This window comes from Ambystoma mexicanum, chromosome 6q (genome assembly GCF_040938575.1).
Source record: "Ambystoma mexicanum isolate Mex_15411 chromosome 6q, UKY_AmexF1_1, whole genome shotgun sequence".
Classification (NCBI taxonomy): domain Eukaryota; kingdom Metazoa; phylum Chordata; class Amphibia; order Caudata; family Ambystomatidae; genus Ambystoma; species Ambystoma mexicanum.
In genome coordinates, this window is record NC_090937.1 from 1,648,501,499 (window position 1) to 1,648,526,002 (window position 24,504).

Here is a 24,504-nt window from a genome sequence, read left to right on the forward strand (position 1 = left end):
TCCCTTTCTTTGGTCCAACTCCTTTTTGAACCGTTACAAGACTTTTGTGCACTGCAAGCGTGTGGCCTTGGACACATTTCGTTTTGATCCTCTTAAAGCGGATCCGGCCTACTGACTCTGAATTCACTGTGTTACTTTGCCTTCCTCTCTTGTTGTGTTCGTGAAAAAGTGTTGGGATCTGTCTCAATTTATTCTCTGCTTTTCTCTCCCTTTTTAAAACGAATTATTAGAGTGCCATCTACGTTAAGCACTCACCGCTGTCTGAAAATAAGTGGGGCTTTACTTAAGACTTGTCTAATATTCTTTTAAGGGAGTGTATATCTTTTAGTGACCGTGTTTTTGAATTGCTTACTATTAGTGCCTGTTTTTTTTTCTAGATGTGGTTTTAAATAAATAATTATATCTCTTTTACACCAAGCCCTGGTCAGTGTTTACTTGACCTATTGTGTTCTCTTGACCTATTGTGAATACTCTGTATACTGCCTAACTCTTCTTGAGGGAAGTCTGACTGCTCAGCCACAGCTACCAAGTGAACCTGTGTGGTATAGACTGCTACCAAGTGGGTTTACTGCCAAACACCCGTAGTCTTAAATCTTTTGCAGTGGTCCCAGAGGGAACTGCACAGGTTTCTGCCTAACTTCACCGATCTGAAAGCGGTTGTGTCTCCAAGAACTGTGTGTTTGTTTGTTTGTTTGTTTATTTATTTATATTGCGCACCAGACCCAGGGGTATTTGGGCGCAAAGGCAGAAAGAGGGTTGTTCAGTTTAGGTTACATGTTACACATAAACAGGGAGTACAGCTACGGTTACAATGCTGTAGACATGTAGTGTCAAGAAATCATAGAAATATGTACAGTAAATTTACAAAAATGTAGAAGTGACATATGAATAGAGCAGAGCAAATATACAAAATATACATGAGATCCAAATGATAGTAGGGTGAAGTTAAGCATCATGATCTTTTAGCCATTGGATCAGATTGGATCTGAATTGCTGGTAGGGGAGATCTTCCCTTAGATCATTTGGAAGGGAGTTCCACAATTGTGCCGCTTTAACAGCGAAGCTACTCCCGCCAGATTTAGTAAGTTTAAATCTGGGTAAGACCTGGTAAGGAGACCTCTCCCCGAGTTACGAGGGACCATCGTGCACCAGCTGATCTTTGCCAAAGCTCCCTGGTAGACAGGCCTACGAAAGGCTGCCAACCGGAGATGGGGACTGCCGCGGAATCCTAAGGAGATGCGCCTGGACTGTTGTCCGTCACTGTTGACTACCGCTGTCGCCGACCGGAACTGCAGTGTTCTTGTTGCCTAAGAACATTTGATCTAAGGACACTCTCGTCTGCACCGTCAACCACTTTGTCCCGCTGGAGAAAGTCAAGGCAGTTGACGGGCCGAGGAGCATCCACCGGTGGGTTTCTCGACACCTGACGACCACAGAAACGCTGACGACCTGACGCCCTTGCTGGGCCACAGTTCTTCAAACTCTTTGCGGTCCTGAACTATCACTGAGGAGGTGCCCCGCACGCCTCTTCCTTGCAGGACGTCTACGCTCCATCGTCAATGAGCACCGCTAGGAACAAAGCTGCCACTTCACCGCCATAGTTCACCCTGTTCATCGCCGGAGGTTAGACGACCCGTGGCTCCTGCCTTAAAGGGAGTGCACTCAAGAAGGGCCGTCGATTTCCCGACGATTTCCCGACGAGGAACTCTACAACGCCAGGTACTTTGGGGTTGCTGAACTATTGGAAAGACTCTTGTGAACAATATATGGACTGGGCGTGTAGCAGATCTTTATTTTACAGGTTGCTCAGGTGGGGGGATCCCCACACAGAGCTGTGTGTAGGTAAACGGGCCAGTGTTCTGCCTACTGTTCTAACCAACTGCTTTCCTCCTATATCTATTGTTGGTTACCTTTATTAATTGATTTGTGTGACATTTGACCAGAGTAAAGTTGATGCACTTTAATGAAATTGGATAATAATTGTGGTACCACTTAGAACTGTATATACTTGCCATGTAGATTTACTGAGCACTAAGTGAGTTATTGTGATTGCGTATATAACTTGAACCTTATTTACATAAAGACTGTGTTTTAACTAATACCGTGTGTGGATATTCCTTTGTGGGTGTTTAGGGACTACACTGTACTTAAGAACCAGCCTTCATCACCTCCTGAGAAGCTAGGCCTTGATTGCTCGTCCATTGCTACCAATAGAAAATCTTGGATGAGGTCCGCTGTGCCTTTCCTCTACCATATAGAGAGCAGAAGTACAGACACTCCCCTCTGGTCCGTTACAACGGCCATTTATTTATGTATTTATAACATCTGTTTTCAGCCCAAGCCGGGAGGTATCACGGCGCAGGTTACAGTAAGCTTCAGGATTCTAGTTACAGTGGAGTGATACATAGATGGGGTTGCTTGTACAGAATGACATGATTACGCATGATTACGCAGTTGATTCAGTGGTTACAGAATTGAATCAAGGTTATATATGGTGCAGATTTCACAGAAAGTAGTCAGGGGTACTAATAAAATTCAAAAGTTTCTGGGAGGGAGTGTCAGTATGGTGGCAGAGCCTGCCCTAAAGGTTTAGTATTCATTGAAGAGCCAGGTTTTTACCGTTTTCTTACATTTCTGGTGGGATTGCTCATTTCTAGTAGTGGGGGGGATGGGAGTTCCATATTTTGGGGGCCGCTACTGGAAAGCTGATCCCTACGCCCTTGTACATTTAAATCGTGGGACAAAGAGTTGGGTGCTGTTGTTGGATCTCAAATTTCTGATGGCTTTATTGTGGTTAATGGCATTGTTGAGGTAAGTTGGGGCTATCTACGGGCGACCGCGCCCTGTCCAAAATTCCATAACATTACATAACATAGCTCATCCAAAACTGTTATTTTGCCTTACAAGGGATGCTGGAGTCTTCCTTGTAAGGCAGAATAACAAATGGAAATTTAGACCAAACTACTTAGCATAATGCTGCCTTTGCATGCATACATTGTACCTCCGGTTTATCATATGTTGCTATATTATAAACATTTATATATAAACACACCTTCCCACCATACTCTTCACACTTCACTCATATTCTTATATTTCATCTGGTCCAGTAATCCTGCTTAGAAACCTTGTTTTTCCATAATGTTGTATGTCGTGCATTAAGCATCTACACTCCTATTCTTAGTGTACATGGGCTTTTGATGGAGAGGAAATAGCTTTGTGTGCTCTGCCAGAGCTGGCCGGGCCCCACGCAATGCCTGTAGTCTATTTTTAGACAGGCTGAATAGTTTTTGGCACATAACTCTTTACCGTTCTTTGAGAAAACTGAATACAATGTAACATTTTTACAAATTCCTTCAGCTAATGATTATTTGCACCTTGTATTTAAATATTAACTATTTTCATTTAGTGGCTGGCCACACCTGTGTGTGATTATCTTTTAATGAAAAAAGCTCTCAGTGCTATAGTGCTTAGAGAAGTCTTGCCTATTTTTAAAGTGCTTGAGGGGTGCAGGAAGGCGCTAGCCAAGGCGCTAGCTCCTCCCCAACATTCCCCCCTTTTGTTACTTCTACAGTAACAAACTCATCCCCACCCGACATATCTACAATCACAGAAATATTATTTTGAGTTTTGCTGTTTATTGTATGGCAAGGTGTTTTAGATCCCGAATTGATACCATCATCTATGCACTATTAGGGATCATCTGAACACATCATTGGAGTCCCAATTGGCACGTGCACGAAGAATACGATCAAAGACACCAGTGGTTTTACTGCTGCCCCCAGCCATGATGGGGACCATCAAAGGCACGCAATAGCCAATCCGTGCTCTGAACTTTCTGCATTTGAACACCTACATTATGCAACACATTGATGACGTGGGATAGTGACCCATTCTCGGCATCCGGCGGGGTTATAAATGTACAGCAGCTGCTTGTACCCCAGGAGCCACAAAAGATGAAAAATAAAGTCTCTGCTGAGCTAGAAAGCTGATACTTGTCAGGTATACCTCTGAGCAGTGCGGAATAGTCTTGAGACAGTTTAATCTCTTCTTTCTTCCCCACTATTGAAATTGTCCCTTTTCTGGCAGCATACCAAATTCTTGGGTGATCTCAAGCTTCTTTCTGCTTCTTTAGGTGCTAGAGTGACTGTTTGCACCTCAACAGGCATTTCTTCTCCCATCAGGTGTTCCTCCAGGATTACTAGTAGCACTGAGTGCCGGGTGGCCAGTAAAGGCTTGCCCCTCCATGAGTGTGTGAATTGCAAGTAGGCTTGTTGGCCACAAACCCAGTAGTAATCCATCACTGCTGCTGTACCTGTCGTCATTTCAGGGATCGCAAGAGCGTGGTTGCACTGTGTGTTTGCGCCAACAGGAACTGTTCCTTCATTGAGTCTATGGCTCTATGTATTCGCACTGGCTTCTTCATTGTTGCAATCCGTGTCAGCCTTGTGATGTGTTGGGTCCATATTTGTGCACACATTGTCTCTATTTGGGATATTGCTTCTCCTTTGTACTCGATCAGCCCATCTGTCTGGCACGTCATTTTGATGCCCTGCCATTTGTCATCGTCATTTGAGTAAGCTCCCAAGGAAAAATATAGTCCTTGTAGACTAAGTCGGTATTTTGTGTTTCCATTGCATAACGCTGGGTATAGATCAATGCTCCTCAAATGCACACTGTGTGCCTGGAATGTGCCCTTTATCCCCCATAGTGCAAGATGTGTAAGACATTGTGCCTCTGTAATTGGGACTGGATGTGGAACTTAAACCATAGGAGCCCCTGATATGTGCGGGACAAGTGCACACACGTAACAGCTTTCATTGATTATATTCCTTCCTGCAATGCTCATATCAGAGTACCAGTTATTCAGTGTTTCTAAATGCTGGATGTCAGAAATAGTGTCAACGCCAAACCCCTTTATATAAATCATACGTCATTCATACTTCCCATTTCATTCGTCTAAGAAATCTTGTAGGAGTGGCCGGCAAAAAGTGAGCCATTTTGTATTTCCTTTTTTTATAGACATATTAGCATTTTCTCCCAACTGTCCACCCCACCACCCTTCATATGGCCACCCCATATAACAGACATACCTTCATCCACTACAACAACCACGACCCGTGTCATACAAAACAATATCATACTTTATATAATCCATAGTTCCTAGAACAAATTACTTTTGTCTTAATCTTATCCCTACATAACAGAGAGGTCCGTCAGCCATCTTTGCTTATCCCTGGAGAGGAGAAAAAAGGTTATCAAGAAAATGAGAGAAAGAGAAGGAAAGAGAGAGAGATAGAGAAGAAAAGAGAGAGAGAAGGAAAGAAAGAAAGAGAGAGAGAAAAAGAGAGAGAGAGAAAGAGGGAGAAAGAGGGAGAGAAGGGAGAGACAGAGAGCCCCATTTTCCACCATGGCCGACTAGGTTCTGGACCTTCAAAACATTGAAAAATCAAAAAAATTGAAAAAAGATAAAAAATCAAGAAAAACACAATAAAAAAAGAAAAGAGTAAAAAATCAGGCATGTGCCATTGCACACCACCCTGGCATGGATCCTTAAAAATGTCTCTTCTTTGGCTATGTCGTTACTAAAATTTGCCTTGTGTCAGGTGCTCTTCGGACATCCGAGAGATGCACCCAATATCTAACTCCTTCATACGGACGGCGAGAGGAGTACAGAACAGCACCTCATATGGATCTTCAAACCTGGGGCTGATCAATTCCCCAGGTAATAATGGTCCAGTTGTAATATGGGAAATGCTGTGTATGAAAACATAGTCCCACTTTCTACAGGTTGTGGTCACTATTTCTCCCCCCCTTACTACATGCCACTACCGCCCATGTGTGCTCTGTTCCCGTCCCCTGGTCAATTATTTATGACTCATCAACATATAATATGTCGCCTTTCCAACAATGCATGAGCCGTTCATCAGAGTGGGAAAATAAATAAAACTCATGTATATAATCCAGAGTTGCTAAAAAAGGGCCTCCCCTCCAGGGAAGGCTGAGGACCCTACTGGGGCTCCATGGGGCCGCAGCTAGACTTGGGGACGGTTGAGCCACAAGAGATGACAGGCACCCAAGGCCAGAGGCATCAGCCCCAACCATCCTGGAGCTCTGGTTGGCTACGTTACAGCTTTTCCCTCTGGGGAGGGATGTGGACCCTGCCAGGGCTCCCTGTGACCGCTGCTGAGCTCGGGGGCGGTAGACCCACATGGGAGACAGGTTCCCAAGGCCAGGGACATCAACCCCAACCATCCTGGAGCTCTGGCCTGGCTCTGTAACAGGTTTTCCCTCCAGGGTGGGATGGGGACCCTGCCGGCACTCCCTGGGACTGCAGCTGGACTTGGGGATGCTGGACCCACATAGGAGACAGTCACCAAAGGCCAGGGACAGCACCCTGACAGTCCTGCAATTCTGGCCATGCTGCATTACATCTTTTCCATCCGGGCGGGATGGGGACCTCACCGGGCCACCCTATGACTGCTGCTTGGCTGGGGAGCATTTGACTCACGTGCAAGAGAAGCTCCCAAGGCCGGGGGCAGCAGCCATGACCATCCTGGAGATCTGTGTGGGCTGGGTACCAGTTGTTCCCCTCAGGAGAGGGGTTGGGACCCTGCCAGGGCACGATGGTACCAGTGCTGGACTTGGGGATGGTTGACCCACATGGGATATGGGCGCCCAAGACAGTGGGCAGCACCCCCGGCCATCCTGGAGCTCTGGCGGTGCCGCGTTTCACCGTTTCCCTCTGGGGAGGGATGGGTGTTAGGAAAGATTTCTCTTTACTGCACCTTTTCTTCCATGTTAATGGACCCCCAAACGTTTTGCTTTTATTTTTGATCTTAACGTGACTTTTTTCAGTGGAGCACAGCCTTCAGTTGCGCTTTCCTGGGCTGTTGATCATCTGTTTTTGCTCATCTGTTATAGGGAAACTGACACGTCCTTTAGGCTGCCAGTACTGGGAAACTGTTTCCCTTCGTTTTCGTCTATGTTGCCATTTCTTGGTAACTTTTTATCTATGTGCCAAGTACCTTACAGTACTGTGCAAATGTTTCCTTTTGTTTTATGGCCCTTGACACCCGCTAAGGATTTTGGGTGATTGTATAAGTGTGCCTAGGACGAACTAGTGGCAGTAGTTTAGTTTTATAGTATTTGTAGTTCTTTTTAATTGGACTACATCACGTTTACTGTGTTTGGCTCAAGACTGTGGCCAGTGCTGAGAATGACCGTACCACAAAGTCTATTGTTCTGTCTTTGGCCATTTGTCCCTTTGCCTCCCCCCCAGGTCGAGCAGACCCAGGCTTTCCTTATTTGGGCATGCACCCTCCCAAGAAAACCACAAATTTTGAGGGCTTCTGCATGTCACGTGTGCTAGTGCAGTATGTCTCATAGTAATGAATGACTGGAACCGCTGTGGGCCACGATTGGTCCATGCCTGGTGTGCATGCAAGAGATCAGATCTTCCATTGGCTCTCCCAGTTTGAGCATGGAACAAATTTCGGATAACAGAAGGGGCTCTGCATCAATTCCAGGCCAATCAACTGAAATTCTCTCTGAACTACAGAAGGAGCTAAGTATCCTGAAATGCTAAAACAGAGCCGTGAAACCGCCATAGAAGTGCTGGAATGTTTGGTACCCTGAGCCCGCTGTTGTTCCATCGTACCCCCGTTTTTGCATCGTTCACTGATGGCCTGCAAGGGCGCTTTGACTCTGGAGTAGTGGGAACACTACTCTCGGCACCTCCTGATTACCCTCCAAAAGAGCATCATCGGAAGTGTTCCTAGGCCATACAGCAAACTGACCAGCTCAAACTCGGGGTACCGCATAGGAACGCTGCCGTCCTGAGTGAATGCCAAATGTCATAGTCCTAGCTCCTCTGGCTCGCGATTTAAGAGAGTGCACCATGGTGCAAGCCTTTGTAGTGCCTGTGTCACCCTGCTGTTGTGACGGTCATTGTAGGAACCTTGCCTGCCTTCCCCCCTGTGCTCTGAGATGTTCTGCACTGGAACTGTCCTATTTTCTTCATTGAGAGCTGAGAAAAGGATACTGTCCCGCTACGGACGATCGTCCCGTCCCACAGCCGCAGAGAGACAGAGCGACGTTCAACTGCAAGGGTTGAACCTACAAGCACCCAGGCCTAGACTGGCAAAGTTTGGACCAGACTGTGTCAAGGGTTAGTGAGCTCTTGCATCACTTACTGGTGTCCCCCTGACTGAGCCATTGTTCTTCACGCACGAGAATCCCAAAAAAGATATTCACCTTAGCTGGGCTCCCTAGCTATTCCCGAAACTCAAATGTTGATCTGCCTGCAAGGGTAGACCCTCCTTGAATAGCAGGACACTGTTCTTCATCACCTCAATCCCGTTCCTGACTGCTACAGCTCCCTGAAGAGGACCAGCTTTCTCTCATTACTCACAACCATGCATTTTCAACGCACTACTGTACTTTTGAGCACAAGTATCCCCACTTTGAAGGGATGGACAGCTTAAGTTAGGGATCAATTCTGAAGAACTGCGTAATGCTATATTTGTGTTAACCTACCCTTCTGTTTCATGATGTGGCTGTGTTTTCCCCTTTACCGCATTAGGCGAAATGTAACTGTATATATGTTAAATAGTGAAAGCCGTGTGTGGTGACTGTTTATATTACTGTGGTTTAAACTTGTTTAATTATTATGGGCTATAGTAAATGTCTATTTATTTTTAATATACATCTGTCTGAGAGCATTCTGTGGAGGTTTCTGGGGGGGCTCATTGTGGACTTCTGATCACACTCACCCCTACCGAGACTTAGGGCCTCATTACAAGGTCAGCTTTAACATACCAGTGCCACTGGATGGTTACATCCGACTCCGAAATACGTTTTTATGTGCCTATTTTTTACTTAGCCCTAAATTGATTAAATTGATTAAATCCCATTTGCAATCCTATTGGGAAATTCATTTCTCCCGCTTTCTCTGGCAAAATCTCCCTCCCAGATGCTCGAGGATGTTGGCATGTATGCAGTGCTTTAAGTGGCATGTGGCCAGCTAAGGCCAGGCCCTGGCAGTATCCAAAAAGTGGGGCTGAGCTGGGCCCCCCCGCTCCCACCATGCCGTGGCAGGTCACATTATTAGCTGTGACTGGAGATGTGCCCGCCATTTTAAAGTCAGGCAGCTGTGTGACTGACAGAAGTGCCAGCCAGCCACAGCATTGCTAACACTGGAAGTTGCAGTTTCAGTTTCAGCAACGCTGCGGCTGGCTGAAACTTCTGTCAGTCACTCTAACTTCCTCTTGTGACTCATGCGTGAGGCGTCACAAGAGGAAATTATGGTCCCTTTGGTTCCCCTCTCCAGGTCACTGACCCTCGGCAAAGCTGAGAGCTCTGTAATCAAGTGTACGGATTAGATCACAGAGCCCCCAGGTTCGCTGAGGGTCAAAGACGCCTCTAGCTTGGTGACGTATTTGCTCAGCACAGCACAAATCACTGAGGCCGCGGCGTCTTTGTCCGTTGGCAAAGTTTTTTGAAAGATGGCTTGAATTGTGCACTTTTCAAGTCGTCTTTTATGAACATAGAAATATGTAACGTATGTCTATGCTTATAAAATATGGCTTGAAAAGTACACAATTCAAGCCATCTTTTAAAAAGCTTTGTTAACAAAGACACCCCAGGTTTTGTCCGTCCTGAAAACTTTATAAAAGATGGCTTGAAAAGTATACAAACGATAGTAAAGTATGCATAAAAATATATGACTGCTTACACACATTTATATTATGTGCCCCACCTTGCTATGGTTTGTGCACTTCTCAGGCCACGCCCACCATGGAAGCCACACCCCAAATGAAGGCCTCCCCTTCAATTTCTAACCCCACTTAAAGCACTGCATGTATAGATACTGAGCACGTGCCTAAAAGAAATCCACACTGACTAGCAAGCACTGTGTGCTGATTTCAGGTACTGTGCATGCGCACAGTAGAGACACTGCGCCCCTCCAGCTCTGTCTTTGAGGCTGCATCACTGAACACGTGCTTAAAAGTAATCCTTCACTAGGGACTCCGGGTGCATGCTGCAGTGTTAATATACTGGGTATTAGCAATAGTCTAGATTCGGGTTTGAGGCTCTGCTACTGAACACGTGACTAAAAGGAAGCCTTCCCTGAGGAGCATGCGCAATATACAACGAAAATGTACTGAGCATGCGCAGTGAAGATATTTCCCCTAGATTGGGGCTTGAGGCGCTGCTACTGAACACATGACTAAAAGGAATCCTCCCATGAGGAGCATGCGCAGTATAAAGTGTGCAGATAATGCACATGCGCATTAGAGAGATTTCGTCTCTCGATTGGTGTTTGACGCGAAGCTACTGAACGCATGCCCACTAGGAACATGCGGAGCATGCGCAGTATGCCCCTGCGGAGCATGCGCAGTATGAAGCGTGAAGCTACTGGGCATGCGCAGGGTAGACTCGGCTCACCTCATGGCCTGCCTTTCTTCACCAGCGGGGTGACTGACCTCGGATCCTCCTTATCTGAGAGCTGGGAGTGGGAAGGTCAGTGGTTTAATATTCCCCTTATTTCAGCAGCACACCCATTAAGATCCAGGAAGGAGTGTTTCTGCCCCAGATATCTCCCTTTCTCGTCTTTTAACACTCCTGCTCTCCCCGGACCCTCCTTTTCTGGCCTCTCCTCTCGCCCTCTGCCTGTCTCTGGGCCTTCATCTTCTCAGAGGTCTTCCTCTCGGTCACTTACATTCCTCAGTCCCCTGCCTGTTCTTTTTATTCTATTTTACCCTCCAGATAAGAATCATTGCAAAGCTGTCCATGACACTGCACAATATCTATTGCTATAAGGGCAGATTTTACTAAAAGGGCAACACAAGCCCAGCAAGCTAGGTCAGCATGAGCCCAGCAAGCTGGGTCAGCACGAGCCAAGCTAGCTAGGTGAACACGAGCCCAGCAAGCTACGTCAGCATGAGCCCACCAAGCTAGGTCAGCATGAGCCCAGCAAGGTAGGTCAGCATACACACGTGGGTCTGTCTGTGAAAGGGCCCTTTATATCCCACACCTAGGATGCCCAGCAAGCTAGGTCAGCATGAGCCCAGCAAAGCTAGGTCAGCATGAGCCCAGCAAAGCTAGGTCAGCATGTGCCCAGAAAGCTAGGTCAGCATGAGCCCAGCAGGCTAGATCAGCACAAGCCCAGCAAGGTAGGTCAGCATGCACATGTGGCTCTGTCTGTGAAAGGGCCCTTTATATCCCACACCTAGGAGGCCCATCAAGCTAGGCCAACATGAGCCTAGCAAAGCTAGGTCAACATGAGCCCAGCAAAGCTAGGTCAGCATGTGCCCAGAAAGCTAGGTCAGCATGAGCCCAGCAAAGCTAGGTCAGCATGAGCCCAGCAAAGCTAGGTCAGCATGTGCCCAGAAAGCTAGGTCAGCATGAGCCCAGCAGGCTAGATCAGCACAAGCCCAGCAAGCTAGGTCAGCATGCACATGTTGGTCTGTCTGTGAAAGGGCCCTTTATATCCCACACCTAGGAGGCCCAGCAAACTAGGTCAACATGAGCCTAGCAAAGCTAGGTCAACATGAGCCCAGCAAAGCTATGTCAGCACGAGCCCAGCAAGCTAAGCCAGCACGAGCCCAGCAAGCTAGGCCAGTACGAGTCCAGCAAGCTAGGTCAGCACGAGCCCAGTAATTAAATAATGAACGCACAGGCCAAATTCAGGGGGCTCCGCTTGCAATGGCTTCCCTGCCCCCTCAAACTGGAGCAGGACCATCTTAGGATCCTGAAGCAGCTCAAGGCCTTCATTTTTGATACTGCTTTCTGTCTTTCTCTCCCTTGCTGACCTACCTTCTGCCGCGCTCGATGGCCGCCTGGCTACCCTCTGATCCTAATGGGTACCATGTTACCCCCATGACCTGGAAGCACTTGCACTGCCTCCGGGCCTCTGTGCACTTAGGGGCTGTATCTGTAACCCTACGGTGCCCCCAAGCCCCATTTTGCACTTCCCTAGCTGGCTCCCCCGGCTGCCCTTACATAGAGCAATTGCTGCCCTGAATGCACTACCCTTCTCCCTTCCCCCTTGCACTTCTCCCCTCCCCCTTGCACTTGCACGATCCGAATGACGCCAAGGCCTATTAAGGTCCTCCCTGTGTCTCCCTACCTTGTCTTGTCGCACCTAGAAACACTTAGTTTAGTGTATTATTTGGAGAGCATGCCTAACCCTAGGGGTACCTGGCTGCTGAAGCATAGAAACATTGTTACAGATGCAGATGATTGAATAGTAGTCAGGACCAGGTTACAGAGTGGTAAGAGTGGTAATGGCAACAATCAACAAGGCAAGAGACGAGATAGACAGACCAAGTTACAGAATGGTCTGAGGACTAGCAGTCCTAGATACATAGGGGTCAGTACTACTACAGCCTGGAGAGTGGTAACCAATAATAGCAGGTCAAGAGTATACATTAAGCTAATGATAACAACAATAATAGTGAATAACATAGTAGATAATCAGACAAATAAAAATAACATGGTGGCAAATGTACAAACAAGAGGTGACAAAGAAATAATTGCGCAGAAGTGGGCCAGGATTGACTCAGTTCAGGAGTGGCCTTGTGTGCAGGTGCATTATAAATATCAGAGGTGGCCGATCGGTCCCACACCAGATAGACTCATCTAGATAGACTCATTCTCCGTTATGCATAGAAAGAGGGCAGGCCTGGATTGGATTGGGGGGTTTTGAAATGACAGGGCATTTAAAAACTGTACAAGAGCCATAAAGGGTGAAGCGTGTTCGGTGGAGTGGAAGCGGATGGAGAGACCCGGTGGAAGGAAGGTGGAGCGGAGCATTGCAGAGATTGTGCTGGAGATTTTTTGTAGGTGTGGTGTTCGTAGTGAGAGATTGATTGGGTGAATGTGGTGATGAATTAGTAAGTGTATTGTAGACTGAGAGAGACTAGATATAGGCCCTCATCACGAGTTTGGCGGTAACCCTTAAATTGGGCGGTAGCACTGTTACCGCCGGATTTAAGGGTCCACCAAATCAGGGCGTCGGCGGATTTCTCCCCAGCTCTGAGCTGGGGGGAAATCCACTGAAAATTCGCACTCATACCGCTGGCGGGAAATCCGCCGGCGGTATGAGCACGAAATTTCCCCATTGAGCTCAATGGAGAATGGGGCATTCGCGAATGGGTTCAATGGGGAATTGGGATTTCCAAATTCGCCAAACCTGTGATCCGGCGCTAATAGCGCTGGTGGGTTTGGCAGTAGGGCAGATAGCGCCAGCGCTATTAGCGCCGGCGTTACCGCCCAACTCGTGATGAGGCCCATAGAGTAGTAGATCATTTGAGTGAAAGTAAAAGGTGTGACTGAGAGTGAAACGAGTGTGAGAGCAGAGTGGAGAGGGGAGAGTAGAATGGACAGGGAAGAGCAGACTTGATAGGGGCAAGGAGAGTAGTGTATAGTAGAGTATTGAGAGGCGAGGGGTGAGGAAAGAAGAGCGAAGAGAGAGTGTGAACAGTGGCTGGACAGAAGTAAGTGGGGAGGCAACTGGAGGGAGTGAGACAGAGAGAGAGAGTAGAATCCAACTAGCAGTGAGTTCAGGGAGAGGCAACAAAGGAAGTGACTGAGGAAGTGCATTAACCAGGGTTTCCAACATTGGCACACTAGAAACATTCCCTCCTCATTTTCCCATTGAGATAACATGGGGACTCATAGGTGATTGCACCCCTACAGAATCCCCAGAGGGGGCGAGATAGATGAGGCCTTTTTTTCTGATGGCTAGCTGGCCTTTGATAGTAGGTGCAACTGATCACTTTTTGGAAAGCCTGGGGTTTAGGGATGCCTTGGTTAGGATGGAGGGATCCCACTGCATGTTAAGTGAGGGGATCCCAGTGGTAGTCTTCACCTACATCCTTACTAGAATAAAAAACATAATTTTTACAGATTTGAAAAAAGCACAATTGAACCACTTTTTGAAGGCTGGTATTTTTTAGAAATGTCTGTGATACGTGGTGTCATCATCAGATTGTTTAGTATCCGATACAGGGGTCATCCATTGCCCAGAAAGGTCTCAATTACCCTAAAAGTAAGTGAGATACATAGCATCCTGTTTAGAATGTAAATATTGATTACAAACATCATACCATGGAACCTTCCCCTCCCTCCTTAAGCACTCCCTTGTGCGCGGCCTTCTTAAGAAGCGCTCCACCGATCCTTGCTCTCCAGTTATCGCCCGATCTCCATCACTCCTTTCCTGGACAAACTCCTGGAAAAGCTGGCAATCTCCCAGTTTAATCTACATATTTAATCTGTTGGTTGTCTGCACAGCCACCAGTCTAGCTTCAGAGCTGCCCGAAGCACAGAAACTGCTCTCCTGAACACCTGTGAAGGCTTGCCCTCTAATCTTGACTCTAATCTTCCTTCTGTCCTCATTCTCCTTGATCTATCCTCTGCCTTTGACTTTTTGCAGTTTTCTTGAATTTCTGGTGGGAAGGCTAGTTTCTAGTAGTGGGGGGTGGGAAGTTCCATATTTTGGCGGCCGCTACTGGAAAGATGAACCCTCCCACCCTTGTAAATTTGAAATGTGAGACAAAGAGTTGGGTGCTGTGGTTGGATCTCAAATTTCTGATGTTTATGTTGTGGTTAATGGCATTGTTGAGGTAAGTTGGGGCTGTCTTCGGCTGACCGTGCCCTGTACAAAATTCCATAACATAGCTCATCCAAAACTGTTATTCTGCCTTACAAGGGATGCTGGAGTCTTCCTTCATGCAAGGCTGCATTTCCATTTAGACCAAACTACTTAGCATACTGCTGCCGATGCTTGAATACATTGTAGCTCTGGTTTATCATATGTTGCTATATTATAAACATTTATATATAAACACACCTACCCGCCATACTCTTCACACTTCACTCATATTCTGATATTTTATCTGGTCCAGTAATTCTGCTTATAAACCTTGTTTTTCCAAAATGTTGTATGTCGTGCATTACGCATCTACAGTCCTATTCTTAGTGTACATGGGCTTTTTATGGAGAGGACATACCTTTGTGTGCTCTGCCAGAGCTGGCTGGGCCCCACGCAATGCCTGTAGTCTATTTTTAGCACAGGCTGCATTCTTTTTGGCACAGAACCCTTTACCGTGCTTTGAGAAAATTAAATACAATGTAACATTTTTACAAATCCCTTCAGCTAATGGTTATTTGCACCTTGTATTTAAATACTATTTTCATTTAGTGGCTGGCCACAACTGTGTGTGATTATCTTTGCATTAAAAAAGCGCTCAGTGCTATAGTGCTTAGAGAAGTCTTGTCTTATTGTAAAGCGCTTGAGGGGTGCAGGAAGGCGCTAGCACCTCCCCAATATTCCCCCCTTTCGTTACTTCTACAGTAACAAACTCATTCCCTCCCGACATATCTACAACCTCAGAAATATTAGTTTGAGTTTCTCTGTTTATTGTATGGCAAGGTGTTTTATATCCCACAATTGACACCGTCATCTTTGCACTATTAGGGATTATATGCACACATCATTGGAGACCCAATTGGCACATGCAGAAGAGGAGCAAGAAGAATACGATCAAAGGTACCTGTGATTTAACTGCTGCCCCCAGCCATGACAGGGCCCATCAAAGGCACGTGATGGCCAATCCATATCCTGAACTCCACCTTCTTTCTTCATTTGAACACCTAGATTGTGCAACACCTTGATGACGTGCAATAGTGACCCATTCTCGGCCTCCTCCGGGGGTATAAAAGTACAGCAGCTGCTTGTACCCGAGGAGTCAAAAAAAAGATGAAAAAGAAAGTCTCTGCTGAGCTAAAAAGCCGATACTCGTTGGGTATTCCTCTGAGCAGTGCGGAACAGTCTTCTGAGACAGTTTGTTCTCTTCTTTCTTCCCCGCCGTTGAAATCGTCCCTTTTCTGGCAGCATACCAACCCGCAAAGGGACAAGGGTGCTAATTACGGTACCGCAATTTGCAGCACCGTAATTAGCGCCTTCCCCATTCCCATAGAGCCCTATGGGGCAAAAATGGGAATGGGGAAGGGCAATGGGGGAAGGGGGAATTACTGCCCCGCCAACCTTGGAATAGGGCGGTAATTCCCCTTTCCACCAAGGCGGTGCCGGTATTTTACCGGCATGGACCAAGGTGCTAATAGCACCTTGGTCCTCCGCCTACCGTGTAATGAGGCCCTTAGTCTCTATTTGGAATATTGCTTCTCCACTGTACTAGATCAGTCAAACTGTCTGGCACGTCATTATGGTGCGCTGCCATTTGTCATTGTCATTTAAGTAACCTCCCAAGGAAAAATATGGTCCTTGTAGACAATGCGCCTCATTACGACCCTGGCGGATGGACCATGCTGCTAATAGCACCATGGTCCATGCCGGTAACTCTCCGACTCCGCCATGGCGGAATGGGGAATTACCACCCCATTCCGAGGTTGGCAGAGTGGTAATTCCCCCTTCCGCCATGGGCCTTCCCCATTCCCATTTTTGCCCCATAGGGCATAATGGGAATGAGGAAGGCGCTAAGTACGGTGCCACAAATTGCCTTGTAATCAGGCGTTAAGGGTTGGCGCCATTTACGGCGCCGTAAAACCCTTAATGCCTGACTCGTAATGAGGCCCAATGGCGGTATTTTGTGTAGCCATTGCATAACGCAGGCTATATATAGATCAATGCTCCTCAACTGCACGCTGTGTGCCTGGAATGTGCCCTTTATCCCCCATAGTGCAAGATGTATCAGGCATTGTGCCTCTGTAATTGGGACAGATGTGGATCTAAAACCTTAGGAGCCCCTGATGTGTGCGGGATAAGTGCACACACATAAAAGCTTTTATTGATTATATTCCTTCCTGCAGTGCGCATATCAAAGGACCAGTTATTCAATGGGCCTCATTACACGGAAGGCGGTAATCCAGGGTGCTATTAGCACCCTGGACCATGCCGGTAAATTACCGGCACCGCCTTGGTGGAAAGGGGAATTACCGCCCTATTCCAAGGTTGGCGGGGCGGTAATTCCCCCTTCCACCATTGCCCTTCCCCATTCCCATTTTTGTCCCATAGGGCATAATGGGAATGGGGAAGGAGCTAATTACGGCACCGCAATTTTGCGGTGCCATAATTAGCACCAAGGTCCCTTAGCGGGTTGGTTTTTAACGCCTGCAAAAAGCAGGCGTTAAAGCACCAACCCACTAAGGGACCTCGTAGTAAGGCGGTAATGGTTAACGGTCACCGTTACCATTAACGGTGGTCGTTAACCATTACCACCTTCCGTGTAATGAGGCCCAATGTTTCTAAATGCTGGATGTCAGAAATAGTGTCAAAGCCAAACTCCTTATATAAATCATATGCCATTCATACTTCTCGTTTCATTCGTCTTAGAAAACTTGTCGGAGTGGCCGGCAAAAAGTGAGCCATTTTGTATTTCCTTTTCTTATAGACATATTAGCATTTTTTCTAACTGTTCACCCCCCCTTCATATGGCCACCCGATATAACAGACATACCTTCTTCCACTCCAACAACCACGGCCTGTGTCATACAAAACAATATCCTACTTTATACAATACATAGACCCTATAACAAATTACTTTTGTATTAATCTTATCCCTACATAACAGAGGTTGGTCAGCCATCTTTGCTTATTCTTGGAGAGGAGAAAAAAGGTTATCAAGAAAGAGAGAGAGAAGGAGAGGGAAGGAGAGAGAGAGAAAAAGAGGGAGAAAGAGGAAGAGATGGGAGAGACAGAGAGACCTATTTTCCACCAGGGCCGAGAGGCTCTGGACCTTCAAAACATTGAAAAATCAAAAAATGTGAAAAAAGATAAAAAAGAAAGAAAAAAACAATAAGAATGAAAATAGTAAAAAATCAGGCATGTGACACTGCACACCACCGTGGCATGGATTTTTAAACATGTCTCTTCTTTGGCTATGTCGTTACTAAACTTTGCCTTGTCTCAGGTGCTCTTCGGACATCTTAGCGATGCACCCGATATCTAACTCCTTCATACGGACGGCGGGAGGAGTACAGAACACCATGGTCCAGTTGTAATATGGGCAATGCTGTGTATGAAACCAAAGTCTCATTTTTTACAGGGGTGGTCACTATTTCTCTCCCCACCCCTTTACCACATACCACTACCACCTCTGTGTGCTCTGTGTGCTCTGGCCCTGTCCTCTGGTCAATTATTTATGACCCATCAACATATAATATGTCTCCTTCCGCCAATGCATGATCCGTTCATCAGTGTGGGAAAATAAATAAAACTCCTGTATATAATCCGGAGTTGCTAAAACATGGCCTTGCAAATGGCTTCAAATTGTCTAGCCGTTTCTTCATTCCATTCCAAATCCTCTGTCCTTCCCTGAGACTTTGTAACAGTGGCCTTGTATAGACTGCATAGTCTAGGATCCATGCCCTGAAATAATTAAATTTGCGGTACCGTAATTGCCGCCTTCCCCATTCCCATTGAGCCCTATGGGGCAAAATGGGAATGTGGAAGGGCCATGGAGAAAGGGGAAATTACCGCCCCGCCAACCTTGGAATGTGGTGGTAATTCCCCCTTTCTCCATGGCGGACTCCGGCATGGATCATGGTGCTAATAGCACCATGGTTTAGCGCCGGAGTCCTAATGAGGGCCAATGTGAGGCTTATACTGCATCACCTGCTCATGTAGTAGAGGCAGTGTCTGTCTTGCTCCAGTAGGCATCCGGGGCACTGGCATCACCATCAGGCCACACATTGTCAGGCGTATACTGCATCACCAGCTCATGCAGTACAGGCAGAGTCTGTGCTGTTCCAGTAGGCATCCGGAGCACTGAATCACACTCAGACCACACAATGTCAGGCTTATTCTGCATCACCAGCTCATACAGTATAGGCAGAGTCTGTTGCTCCAGTAGGCATCCGGAGCACTCGCATCACCACTAGACTACACAATGTCAGGCTTTTACTGCATCACAAGCTCCTATAGTACAGGTGTATGTGATGTTCCAGTAGTTATCCCGAGCACTGGCATCACCATCAGGCCACACAATGTCAGGCATATACTGCATCACCAGCTCATACAGTACAGGCAGAATCTGTACTGCTCTAGTAGTTATCCCGAGCACTGGCATCACCATCAGGCCACACAATGTCAGGCATATACTGCATCACCAGCTCATACAGTACAGGCTGAGTCTGTGCAGTTCCAGTAGGTACAAAAATAAAGTAAGTGGGCACCACTTCTCTTTAGAAGATATCTGTATGAGTTTAAACACTTTAAAAAAAAATCTGTCAAAAATAGGCAGAAAGCTGGGTGAATGCTCACAGGAGCTGGCTGTAATAAGTCTGGAGACACCCTGACTCAAAAACCAGTGAAGCAAGAGACTAGATAAAAAACCTAGTCATACAGCCACTCTCCGTTTAAACCCAACATGGGGTGTGTAATTCAAAACAGGCTGTTCGACAACAGTAATAATTCACTTAGTAAAGGTACCAATGAATTTGGTGTCTTTGATTGGAGAAATGTGTATTTATCAAAAAAAAAATAATCAGAGAAATATTGAACAGGGAATCACTAATCACATCTTAGTGTGGACGCGGCTGCCACTTCTCATATTTTTCAGTAGACCTAATATACCAATGCATTTCGGTGCAATAAACTCCTTCATCAGGGCAAGTCAAAACTAATAACAAAAGTTGAAAACATCAAACACGAGATGTAGCGCAATGTAAAATGACATTCAGTAAATAACAGAAGTAAAGTCATAAGCACTGAAAATGCATAAACAATAGTAGCAAAAATATGTATAATCACATACCAAAAACAAGGGTGGGTTTCAAGTCAAGTTGAGATATGAAAATAGAAAAGAAAAGAACCAATGAGTAACGGGGTGTAGAGAATCAACAGTAACAGCCAAAAATAAAATACATTTGAAGAGGGTTACCTCGCGAGAATTGTGTGGCCAAGCGGGGTAAAAAGATACAGAATCCGTGGCAGACGTGTAGTCTGCTACGAACACGCGATCGTGCACCGGACTGAAGCTTGTTGTAGATCTGTTGAAAAGAGGCCGTGTTGAGTAAAGAATAAAGAAGTCACGGAAAGGGAAAGTGAGAGATAGCATGTGTGAATACCTGTGAAACAGAAACAGGGTCTGCAGCGGCCGTAGGAACGCCGTTGTGCATCGCTGTGAGTAAGCGTTGCTGTGGAAACACTGCAATATATAGACACGTGACCGCATTGCTTCGGGAGAAAGCGTGATGCGGCACGTATACATTAAGGACTGCATGTGAGGTGGCTGGGCATCAGGGGGACATAAAAAACAATTATCAACGCTGTCGAGGATAAAATAGGAATAATAGTCAGGTAAGAAGTGCGCAATAAAAAATATAGACATAGAGGAAATACTGATGAGATGGTTAAATCAGGGTGTATCTGTCAAAGACAAAGACAGACACTAACTGAGACATATAATAAGGTAGAAGTAGCAAATATAAGGTCATGGTCAAGATTCTACGTGTAAATAGTGTAGCTGGGAAAGTAAACATGCATTTTAGCTGCAGTGGGTGGCACCAATGGGTGACACCTTGGGTCCCAGACAGCTGTCCGGGGATGGCGGTACTGATGCAGGAGTGCTGAAAGCGCTGTGGTTACAATGTAACAAATTGTGGATAATGTCAATACATACCTACTAATGATGTCAAAATCAAGGATGTAAAACAACTATATGTTGGCATTAAACAGGAATGGACTACTGTACATGTTAAAAAACCAACAACATATAAGTAATCAGTTTCCGACATTACGCTAAGGTCAACGGTGCTTGCACATTAAAAAACTTGTTGATCCGTGTGTATCGTTCAAACACAACCTTTGGGAATTCAACAACAGTATGAATAATATCACATGGAATCAACGATAGTACATCAAATTCAAATTTAGCAACGATAGTTGATCTCTTCATTGAGGCCATTGGGATACAAGCTTCCAAGTCTATCGATCCAAAATGTCTCTCTTTGGTTGAGACGAAGGCCCAAATCCTCATGGGGATTGACTTTGTTGAGTACTTCTAAGATCAAGAACCTAATTTGTGTCAAATTGTGGCGTTTCTCGCTCCAATGTCAAGCCACTGCCGAGTTAGGATTCGAGTTACGTATGCATGAGCGATGCTCGTTCCAACGTACTTTTTCTGCTCTCGTAGATTGACCAACATAATATTTCCCACAGGGACACTTTATTCCATATATGATGTTCACACTATCACATGTGCCAAATGTCTTAAGAAGGATCTTGTTGCCTGTACTGGGATGGTATACGGTAACAAACTACAGTTGGTGCAATGTAGGCAGGGGTATGTTCCCGTAAGTTGGGTGCTGGGTTCTTTCAAGGGCGGTTTTGTACGAACCAGTTCGTCTCGTAGATTCTTGCTTCTCTGGTAAGCAAATACCCGCAGTTGGTCAAACAATTTCTGCACTCTAACACCGTTCTTAAAGATATTTCAATGTTTCTTAATGGAGTTCTTGATCATATTGCTTTGAACAGAAAATCTTGAAACAAATACCAGTGTTTTAAGTTCTCTTTTCGGTTTGGTGGTACTGGACAACAATGTGTCACGATCCAGAGTGTTCACTCTTTGAGATGCTAACTGAAGTTCTCCCTCCTTATAACCACGTAGTAGAAATTTGTCTAGATGTTAAAAAAAGACCTTAAATGTGACTTCACTGCCCGTCCAGATTCCAAAAATATCGTCAATGTAGCGTAACCACAAATGTATATTTTGGTTCCATTCTTGGTTCTTAAGTATATGATCTGTTTCAAATTTATAAATAAAGCAGTTAGCATATGATGGTGCCATGGTGGCCCCCATCGATGTGCCGGAGATCTGTAGAAAGAACCTATTGCGATACTGAAAATATGAGTTTTCTGCAATGAATTGGAGAAGAGTCAAAATGAATTCCTTCTGTGCACGAACTACTGGTGTTGCTAGTAAAAGCCATTCTACAGATTTGATGCCGAGATCATGGGTTATGGATGTATACAAGCTCTTAACATCAATTGTAAACATGAAATGCTCTCGTTGAAAGGTTGTGCCTGTGAGCTTCTGCAAAAAATGTGAGGTTTCTCTGATGTAAGTGGAGGTTTTTTGTATTAGTGGTTGAAGAAAAAAGTCAATGTAGACTCCCAATGGTTGGTTGATGCTGTCCATGCCAGCGACTATGGGTCTTCCTGGTGGTTTGGCCTGATCTTTATGGATTTTAGGTAATGTATAAAAGTTGGGAATCCTGGGATGGGTGTTATTGAGAAATGTGTGGGTATGTTTGTTTATCCAATCGAGTTCCATGGCTTTGTCAAGTAGAGTTTCAAGATTTTGTTTGATGGACACAGTAGGGTCATGATCCAAGGGTGCATAGACAGTCTGATCTTGTAATTGTCTCGTACATTCTGTATCATGATCTGTAGTATTCATATTTACCAAAGCACCTCCTTTATCTGCCGGACAAATAGTTATGTCTTTATCACAATAGAAGTCTCTAATTGTTTTCATTTTGTGCGGTTTCATGTTCTTATAAGGTGGGATTTTGTAACTAATTCGTTCAAGAGCTTTGGTAACCATTTTCTGAAAGATAACTATCGAAGGTACAGAAATCGGTGGTATAAATCCACTCTTGGCTCGAAAGAAGAACTTGAACTGCATGAAAGTACTACCAATACTCCTGATTTTCTAGAATTTCGAGCCAAGAGTGGATTTATACCACCGATTTCTGTACCTTCGATAGATATCTTTCAGAAAATGGTTACCAAAGATCTTGAATGGATTACCGATCTTGAACATGAAACTGCACAAAATGAAAACAATTATTTACTGGTACCGGTATTCTTGCTTCACCAGTTCCAGTAGGTATCCAGAGCAATGGTATCACCACCAGACCACATAATGTCAGGATTATACTGCATCACCCACTCATACAGTACAGGGAGAGTCTGTGCTGTTCCAATAGGCATCTGGAACACTGGAATCACCATCAGACGACACACTGTCAGGCTTATACTGCATGTTGGGGAGAATTCTCTTCTAAGGCTAATTCCCCTTACCTATAGAGTCCCCCAGCAGCTTTGCTGGATTTGAAGGGTTTATTTTTTTCTCCTGCTAAGATTGAGACTCTTTTTCCCACTCTTAGACATATTGCTGATGTGTGTTTTAGGCAATTTTTGTGCTTATGGTCTATGGGGTTTTTCTCACCCTCATAGGTATCATCTTTGTACCTGTGTGTTACACAGCACCCTCAGTGCAGTAACAAAGGGGTGTCATAGTGACCCCCAAACATAGACTCCGTAGCCTGGGACTGACTACTGTCTCCCAGGGCATGTAAAGTCCCCATTGACTTTACTAGTCGATAGTTATGAACCAAACCAGTACAACCCATCTTACTATGGAAGTACTGGAAAGGGTTAATAGTTTTTCCCTGGTGTCCCTTTTCGAGAGGGTACCGTCCAGTCCCTCTCTCCAAAGTTTCTGGCTGGTGGCAGTGGTTACTACCATAAATATTCGACCGCAAATATTTTCCTATGGGATTTTCCCATTGTTCGAGGATTCTACTTTTACTGACAGCCTCTAACATACCGCCAGTTTATTTTATTACTAGCTTTACTCCGGTAGGGTTTTATTGCCAGATCTTTGTTAATATTTCTTTCTCGTGTCTTTCTCTGAAATCCTAACCCAGGTCAGGGATCCTTTGTTCGTGCTTTTGGCGGGTTTCTGCACAGGAACCCTCCTTTCGGCGCCACTGAGTCTGGGCTAGACAGGATGTGTGGGATGGGGAATAGGCACCCTGGACAGGGTTGCCTAAGCCACCCAAGTCGCACTCTGCCCTGATAGGCTGGGGGGTTATCCCGCCAGGATAACCACCCCGCTGTATGAGTGACAGCTAGGCTGTATGAATGGGGGTTTTTCTGCATAAAAGCAGGGCTCCGAGGACTGGAGGACAAGACATCGCCACTGGACCCAAGAAATCCGAAGAGGAGAGAAGCCGAAGACCTCTGCAACGACTGAACCACAGGTGAAGCCCTGCTGCAGATCCTCACCACTTTTCTCGAACGACCCGAGAAGATCTTCACCTGCAAGAGTCTTCTTCCCTTGAGCTGGTGGGGCATACCAGTTTGCCAAATGCCTTCCAGGACCTGCCTTGGTCGAATCGCCAGTGCCAACTCTCCGCCCTCTGCAACTAATCCAGAACAGGACTGCGAGACTTGGGATCATATCTCTCCAGCTCTGAAATCTCTTCACTGGCTCCCAGTGGATGCAAGGATTAAATTCAAAACCCTCTGCATTGTCCACAAGGTTTTCTGAGGCCTGGGTCCAAAATACCTTCAGCTATCCCTCCGCAAATACCTCCCCTCTCGAGCTCTTCGCTCCTCTACCTCCAACTCACTCAGGGTCAGTAGTTTTTCTAAGAAACGAGCTGGGGGTAGATCTCTGTCTTCGGCTGGGGCCTCCCTCTGGAACAGCCTCCCTGCCACTCTAAAACTTGAGGAGAACCATCTCCGGT

General features: G+C 45.8%; 2 protein-coding genes across 4 annotated transcripts in view; one reads left to right on the forward strand and one right to left on the reverse strand.

Moving 5' to 3' along the window:
• Positions 1–24,504, reverse strand: part of LOC138516973 (zinc finger protein 268-like) — a 387,224-nt gene that overhangs the window by 135,189 nt on the left and 227,531 nt on the right. The gene's annotated exons all lie outside the window — the stretch shown is intronic.
• LOC138516979 (zinc finger protein 300-like) overlaps positions 1–24,504 on the forward strand; it is a 63,180-nt gene that overhangs the window by 11,512 nt on the left and 27,164 nt on the right. For 2 of the 3 annotated variants that reach the window (XM_069632466.1, XM_069632468.1), the window contains exon 1: positions 10,432–10,521. The exons of the other annotated variant lie outside the window; for it this stretch is intronic. The gene's annotated coding sequence lies outside the window, so the exon portion shown is untranslated. Of the gene's footprint in view, positions 1–10,431; positions 10,522–24,504 lie in introns of those variants that run through there. 3 annotated transcript variants of the gene reach the window in all.